Source organism: Equus przewalskii, chromosome 4, assembly GCF_037783145.1.
Source record: "Equus przewalskii isolate Varuska chromosome 4, EquPr2, whole genome shotgun sequence".
NCBI classification, from domain to species: domain Eukaryota; kingdom Metazoa; phylum Chordata; class Mammalia; order Perissodactyla; family Equidae; genus Equus; species Equus przewalskii.
The window spans coordinates 47,758,905-47,767,593 of NC_091834.1; the positions used below are offsets into that span (position 1 = coordinate 47,758,905).

Consider the following 8,689-nt stretch of genomic DNA (forward strand, 5'->3'; position numbering starts at 1 on the left):
AGGGGCATAGGGGCTGTCCCTAACTGTCTGGTTCCTGACCCTGAGACAATTAGGGTGTACATATAGGGGTCCTGAATGTGAGAGCCTGATAAGGGAAGTGGTTGGGGTGTGGACTTAATCAGCTGCTCAAGAAGGGGAACTGACCAGCTTTTAGCCAGGTCCCCCAAACTGTGCCAAGACAGCACCAAAACAAAATAAAATTATGTTACGATTGACCTTTTGTTGTCTAGACATCAGTTTTGAGCTCAATTATTCAGAAAATTCCAGTAGCCCAAATAGTAGAGGAGACATTTAGAGAGTAGGGTATAAATTCCCCTAAACTATAGGAAACTAGGAAAATATTTTGTTATGAGACTCAAAAGGAGTGAAACAAGCAGAAGTATAAGCAGGTTAATCAAGTTTCCTGTTTATATGGCAAAAATAGATCTGAAGTTTTGGCTTCACTAATAATATCACGGTGGAGTTGTAAAATGTGTTAAAGTATCAAACATATTTTTATGATAATATCTTGGTTTATTTCTTGAGTTAAGACGGTAGGTACAGCAGTTTTGTTGTTGGAGGATATGAACTGATAGTTTAGTAAGGTATATGTAAGGGTTAGCAGTATTGTTTGTAACTAAGGGGAAGGGGTGGTTGTGGAAGTCATGGTCAGTAGTCAGGGTGGGAGGTTGTGGTGGTAACCTGGAGTGGGCAGTAGAAGAAGGCTCGGGGAAGTGGGAGGTCCACTCGAAGGGTGGACCAATATGAAGCAGTCACTTACTGGAAGAGGTAGTAATCTCCATTAATTTTTAGTGTGGCACAACAGTAGTAGTCTCTATACTATGTCCCTTTAGGTATGAGAGTACAGTCACGGGTCGCCTAACAATGGGATACATTCTGAGAAATGATATTTGGAAAAATTGTCATTGTGCAAACATCATAGAGTATACTTAGACCCAGACGGTGTAGCCTACTACACATCTAGGCCATATGGTACTAATCTTATCGGACAACCATCATATATGTGGTCTGTCGTTGACCGAAATGTCATTATGCAGCACAAGACTGTATAGAGAGCAAAGAGCATACTACATTCTAAGCAAACAGCAAGCTCAGGAAACATAACAGGACCTTTAATACCAAAAGAAAAAGATCAATAAATGTTCTGTGTCCAATTTGTCAATTTGTCAGCGTCTTAGGAGGGGCAGTCAGTGAGTGGTGCTGGTGTGGTGGTATCAGTGTCTGGGGAGAAGTTGTCTTTGATACAAGGCACAAAGTCATTTCCAGTGGCAAGGGCTTGGGACTAGGCAATGCCATCTGAGGTGATATCTTCACCAAGGGCAAGCTCCTGGGCCAGGGCAGTCTCGTCTGGGGTATGGGACTGGAGTATCCTTTTTAAGTGGATACCTACTAGAGTTGACGTGGGTCTTGCTTTTTGGCTTTCTGGTATTATAGCAAGATTGAGCGTCTTGCAAAATCTGAAGGCAATGCTGGGCCTGGGAGCTTGACTTATAAATATCTTTTATGTCAAGGCTTTGTGGGTGCACATCTAGCAAAGGTGATGCTTGCCTCAATGATATTGCTGTAAGTGGACCAAAGTGCCAGAACTCGACTGGCATAATTAATGCCCTAATTAAGAGTGACCAAATCTAAAAGCTCCCAGTTGTCCAAGGTTTTATCTATATGGGTGATGAGGGAGCTTCTACTGCAGATAGGTTTTAAATCATATAGCCAGATTTGGTGCATGTCGTTCATAGGATGTCATGTCGTCAATTAAAATATCTGTGGCTGAGCTTGGAGCTCCAGTATTAGCCTGTAGGCAGGTCTTCCAATTAAGCCAATTACCGCAGGCCCTTTGCCTCAGTTGTTGGTTTGGTTGGTGATGGATTAGCCAGCAAAGATTTTGAGTTGTAGGGATTTGGGCTTCAGCATCTACCAAGTTTGACTGAAACCATGACCTACTTGGAGGATTTGAGCCTCTAGATTGCATACCAGTGAAAGCATCTGGACCAACAGGAATGAGACGAACAGACACAGAATGGTGTGTAGCTGCATTTGACAGACCTTTGTGGTCTGATGCTGATTTTCCTCTGGCATGTATTTTTATCAGTGAGGGGTTGTCTGGTTTCATCATTATGGTATACGGTGTTGATTTTATTATTATCTCCAAATGTTATTTTTATTTTATTTACTAAGTCCAGTTTTTTCTTTCCCTATTGGTGGTCTACACTGTCTATGCAAATAGCTCTGGAAAAATAATTTTAATTTTCTGGAGGGAATCAGAGCAAGAGTAGTTAATTATCTACCCCTTATAATCTGAATATTGACAAAGATTTTTTGGATGGTAGAAGTTTAGGCTCAAATGGGTCCGATATCAGATAGGCAGGGTCCTGGCTGTGGGAAAATCTGTGGTGAACAGGTCCCAGGAGAGTATGGACCCTAGATCTGGCCTTCAACTCTATGGGATGGGGGCAGAATCAAAAATCCATAATGATATGAAGAGACATTATTAAAGGGTCTCATTTATAATTCATCTTTATATACATGTAGGCCAGACATAGTCCTCCCTTAAATACAGAAAAGGTCAATAGGAAGGTTTTCTCTTAAAGTTGATTTGTGGCGTGAGTCGGCTAAAGCGCCTTGAATTAAGAGAGATTAATGCAGGCAAGATAGACACCATTTAGTGATTTGTTATTTTGTAACTGAAAGGAGAGTTCTTTGTGGAGCCCATTAAGCCTCTCAATTAAACCAGCTGTCTGGGAACTATTGGGGAAGTGAGTTTTATTGAATGTCTTTTCCAAGAGCCTAGTATTACATATTTTGAGAAATGAAATGTGTATTTTGGGTACTGCCACTAATGTCTGGAGCTCCAAAGGGGATAAGGAGTGTTTTGATGAGGCCTTATCCTGTGGCCTTAGGATATGTAGAGATATGTGTGACCTTGATTTATCTTTTCAGTATAGGAGGTTCTGTGAGATAAGAGGTTCACAGAGTTCTTTACCCTGAAAAACGCAGACAACTCCTAGGCAATGACTCAAGAATTTTTAAAAATGTGTAGATGGGCTAATTTGCTGACTAGGGCATCCAGTGCTAAAATGACTGCCTGAAGTTGGGCATATTTGCTGATTCTTGAGCTCTGTCCTTTATCGGGAACATATCAGTTAAAGGATGGAAAGCTGCACCATACCACTGAGCTCCATCATTTATAGTGATGGCAGTGACATCCATACAGTCTATGAACTCCCACTGCTGTGCATTCAGTTGATCTCAAGGGACTCCCCAGGTAGCTAAGGTGTCTGGGAGAAGGACGATCTTATATAGGTCCTGGCATCTGGCAAGGGATTGAGGACAGGAGAGATCACTCCCTCCTCCAGGTGGAATATGCCAGAAGGTCCAGGTTTGGCTCCATCCTGTATTAAGGAGGCTCAGTAGAGGTGCTGAGTTTGAAGGGTGCTGCATTTATGACTCAAGGCATAACGGGCCACTGGGTATAGAGGGTCACAGGCTCAGGGACCTGTGAGAGCCACCATTTCTAGGAAGGGCCAGTATGTGGCCAGTAATTTTTGCTTTAATGTTACATAGCACAGAGGCAAGGTTTCTAACACTAGCAGGCCAAGGGTAACCTATGGCCGTTATAGGTGTCCAGAGAATCCGAGAGGCGTGAGAAGAGGTTGCTAAAGCTATAGTCAAGGAGTCTCTGAGGGTGGTAACAGGAGTGCCTGTCAATTTTTTTTTCTAAATCAGTGATTTTCATAAGAATAAATGTGCTTCTGAGAGAAAATAACTGAGCTTGTTGATTTGCAGTCCTTTAAACAATATGTTCTGATATTTAGCTGAAAGTATGTATTGCAACTATTGAGATCAATAGCATTTAGTACCTCTCTGTTTTTAGGCAAAGATAAGCCTTGTTGGTGTTTTCTATTAAGAGATATATATCCACTGAGATGAGAGGCCAAACTCGATTTTTCATGAGATATTTTTACTTTGGTCTTCATTGTCTTCCTGTCAGCATCATGCACGACGACCTGCCTTGTAAGACTGTGTTTTGTTGCAAACCTTTGCCACAGCCAGCATGTTCATACATAAATGAGTGCTTCTCTTCATGAAAGGAGAAAATATGGTTCTGGAAACGAACCACAGTTGTGAGTTAGTTAGCTTCCTCCATAGTCTTCCCTCAGACCTTGACACACATCTGTTACTGGGGCACGAGTTTTCATATGTTGCTTACCTTCACCTTTGCGTTTGAATGCTTTCTGGCATACTTCACATGTTATTTCCTTTGTTATGGGTTTCTCGCACATGTTTGCCACAATGGAACATCCCTTTTGACATTGGTAGCCCTTGTGGACCTTCCGGTGTCCTTTCAGACTGCCGAGTGAAGCAAAGTGTTGCTATATCTTTCATGGTTTCACTTGAAGAGTGACTCATTTTTCTGCTGGCACGGATGGATTTTCAGCTGCTGATGTTTCTCAAAGGTCTTCTTATAACCTTCAAAACTGCATACATATTGTTTTCACTGATTTTCATGTTTGCGTTCAGAATGTTTCCTCAAGTTTGATTTTATGTTGAATTTTCATCCAGCCACTAGCTGCACAAATAATCAGCTTTTCTCCAATGTGGATCAGGATGTGGTGACTCAGAGGGTAGTCCCTGATGAAGCCTTTGCCAGACTCTTCATTGTCACAAACAAATCTCTCCCCATGTGCTTGCACAGGTGCATGTCTAGTTTTCAGGCCTTATTGTCATTGGCTCTGCAGTCTGGTAAGGAGCAGAAAGACCTCCTGTGGAGGGCAGGGAGGGAGCGAGAACACGTTAGCCAAATCTCTACTATCAAAATATTTACTGGCTGTTGAGTGGATGAGGTCAGGAATTTCAAAAATATTGGGTATTGGGTTTGAGGACGATAATGGATGGGACCACAGCATTAAAGATGTAGTAATCCACCATGCGGCACTATTCTTTTTTTTCTTTAATTTTTGAAGGTGTAAGAACAGGCAAAATTGCCTGTTAAATGGAGGAGCAGTGGGCATAGTCACTTCTTTATTCATTAGATCTTATATAACACGTTTGAATTCTTGAAGGCCCTGTTTTAACTTACATTGGGCCATCTTAACTATTTTAACTGGGAGGTCGATGGGGGTCCCTTTTTGTCAAGCCAATCTGTAAGTGCAAAAGACTATTTAGTTTCAAGTTATTACTCATTGTTTCAGAGTATCTGCATCCAACAGGGAATATTTTAGGGCAATGGATATTATGACTATGGGAAATTTAGGCAAAGTTATTAAAATGAAGAATATCTTTTTTTTTTTTCTATTTTCTGTTTAGTTACTTACTCTTCTGAAATTAAAAGGGATGCCATGTTTAAATTTAGTGGGTTCCTCTGGTAAAACTATAATTCAAGACCCAGTATGATTAAGCCCATGAAGCTTTGTCATTGGTGCATTTTAGCAGTTGTTAAAGTTAATTTTGAACCTATGCTGTAGAGGTGCAGAAGGCAACCAGTACCCTTTTTAACTTTTTGTTATAAAAATTGTTTTAGTAAAGTTTGGATTTCCAATTGGGTCAAATTTTGGAGCTTTGAACTTAATTACAAATGTATATATATAAAATTTATTTATTTTTAATTTCCTCCCCCGTATCTATGTTTTTTCCTTTTATTTCATTATTTTCCCCTTGTTCTGGGCTTCCAGCCACCTAAGGCTGTGGTTTTAGTTTCTGTTTCTGTCTGATAACGCATAGTGCAAACCTTATAGGTGGTTACAAGAAAGGAGGGGAAGGGGCCCAGAGGCCTGCCTTGTAGGCAGTTGGTTCTTGCTCCAAGTCTTCCCAGTGCCTCTCTAAAGGATTGGTGTTTGCACTTGAGAGCTGTAGCAGCCATTCCTTGTGAGAGCGTAAGCCCCATTGTCAGAAATATCAGCCCCTTCTCACGTTGTGATGGGGAACTAACTAAAGCTCAAGCACACTGGCTAGGGGTCTTGCATTATTTGAGTAACTGGTAGGTGTTCTGAAGGGGGTTGCTGGGATGAGATATTAGTTTCCTTGTTGCCCTCCCCCCAGCCCCCTTTGGATTAGACATTGGGCAGCTGGTCTCCAAGAGTGCAGTCCATGATGCCTCAGAGGGTCTAGGGAGCATAAAGTTCCTTGGAGACAGCAATGAGGCATGCAGCAGCAAAGAAGACAGGTAACTGCTATTCCCACCTGAGCAATATTGACCAAGAGAACCAAGTGTCATTTCTTTACCACGGGGGTGCCCAACTAACATCTGCCTGCACAGGATTCGCCTGAAACATAGACAAACCAGACTTCTGCCCCAAATAATAATAAAGAAACTTCAATGTCAAAAAAGTGACAAGCCCCTGGAATAGGCCTCTGCCAAACAGACTGTGAGTGGAAGCCCACTGCGATACCCTGCCGTGGAAAGTGGAGCTCAAGTGGCCGATTGCTCCTATCTGTGTAAGGTGGGCCCGACCTGTGCTAGCATCCAGCCCCTAGAGTTGAGCCAATTAGCACTGTCTGTTTTGAATATTCTGAGAGACATGGCAACCACCAGCAGATACAGCAGCAGAATTTGAAGCACAAGCTCAAATTCCATCCCAAGCCACTCTCTCTGTGGTCTGGAACGAATTAGTAAAGCAAGAGCAGTCTTCCAAGAAGTTATCCAAGAGTCAGCAGTTATGGCCACAGTGCCAATTGTTTTACAAAACTTTAAGAATTCTTTTGATGGTGGGATACAACACACTGACACTCACATAGATGAAAGGCCTAATTTTTTTGTTACTTACAGCTACTAAGGGGAGATGGCTTCTATGCAGGGCTGCAAGGGGACTTGCACTTAGGGATGCTGTAGGGGGCAACTATGTAGGGTACCAATGGCAAGTAAGGTGGAGTTAGCTAGGTTCTGTAGGCTCCCTGATGATTGCCTCATTTGAATAATTAGCATAGGCATTATCCCTAGTTATCTGGTACTTGGGGCAAGTAGGGTGGTACAAAGTGTGAGAGCCTGACATGAGAAGTTTAACTTTTCAGAGCAACATGGCGGGCTTTAGCAATGCGCATGCTACACTCAGAAGCCTAAAGCAGCCAGACTACAAGGGTGAAAGCATGGCATTGCATAAACATCCAGAAAATTTCACAATATATAGGCATCTAGAGATTTCATTAAAAAATAATATGTTTAATGATTGAGAAATGCCTATTCTTTTTCATTTTTTGGCACATAAACTGAATGTCGAATTAGGCACTCCATTTTCTTAATTACTTTTTATAAACATGAAGCATTAGTTCATTTGATGAGTTTCTTTTCAGAAGTTTCTAAAATTCCAATAAAATGTAGAGAAATGATGTCAACTTTTTAAAACCTCCCATATGAGTCTTCACTTTGAAACCTTGAGAGAGTTACTGAATTTCATAAAGTGCTATATTTGTAATAAACCTACTGACTAGGGAATTCCTAACACAGATTAATTAAGCAGGGATATGCAAAAATAAAATATGTCAGTCTTCCTAGTTTGGGACGTTTTTAAAAGTTTTTAAAAAGAAAAACATTAACAGAGAAGCTAATAAACGTAAATTTTAGGGCTTATTAGCATCCAAATTAACATAGCAACTCGATGTAAAATTAACATGCTATTACAATGATTTTATACAGATTTGTGCAAAGCAACTTCAAGCTGATCTTTAATACAGCTCAGCAATTCATCTGTGTTACTCTAGAAACCGTCTGTCAATTTCCCCAATGATTAGTCCAATTTTCTCCTCTTTCCCTATTTGTCTCCTTCTTTCCTGTTACATTAGAGGCAGTTTTTCTTTTCCTATCTAGAGTCACTCCTCCCATCTGTGTGTTTGGACCTCATTATACTTTCTTGGGAATTTTAGCAACTTCCTTTTCCTGAATATTCAACCACAGCTTCTCAACTAGATCTTTTCCATCAATATGGAATCCTTCCTCGGCCTCTAGCCCATATCGTCCTTCACTTACAGTCTCTCTTTCCTCTACTCCACAGTGAATCTTTTAAAAAAATGATTTATATTCTGCTGTCTGCATTTTCTCTCTTCCTATGCATTTACTAACATACTCTGAGCCAATACAGCTTATGTACCGTTATTTACGGGACAATCCCTAATGGCCCTCATTTTGCCAATTCTAGGGGATATTTTTAGTGCTCATTTCCTTGATTTCTCAGCAGCATCTGACACTGTTAACCATTTACTCTTTCTTGAATTACCCTCTTACCTCTGCTTCCGTGATGCAGTATTTCTATACAATACCAGAATTAAACTACTTCATTGAAAGCAACATCAATAAGAGTGTAAGAAAAAAGAGATGAAATACATCACCAGAAAACCTGCTCACCCAAAGATAATTACATAATTGTTGCAGAGACTATCAGCTGTCCACAAAAATCCATTTTCCCTTCTTTTATAGTCACTGGGCATCTTATAAATCAGCTGAACTACATTTTTCAGCCTCCCTTGCAATTGGCTGTGACCATGTGCTAAAATTCCCTCAAAAGGTATGTGACAAGTACTATAACTGTCTTATGAAACTTCCTACATATCCTGCTCTGTGCTCTTCCCCTTTCCTGTGGGCATGTTGGGGATGTCAGAGATACAGTCAGCTTGGGTCTCTGAATAACTAAGTGGAGCAGAGGCACACCCTCTCTCATGGGCATACACACCCATCTCTCTGGGTTGGAAAATTGTCCCATAG

At 41.0% G+C, this 8,689-nt stretch overlaps 1 pseudogene; it reads right to left on the bottom strand.

The window, feature by feature from the left end:
• Positions 1-3,719: 3,719 nt before the first annotated feature.
• LOC139082729 (transcription factor IIIA pseudogene) lies at positions 3,720-5,881 on the bottom strand (annotated as a pseudogene).
• Between the last annotated feature and the right edge of the window lie 2,808 nt (positions 5,882-8,689).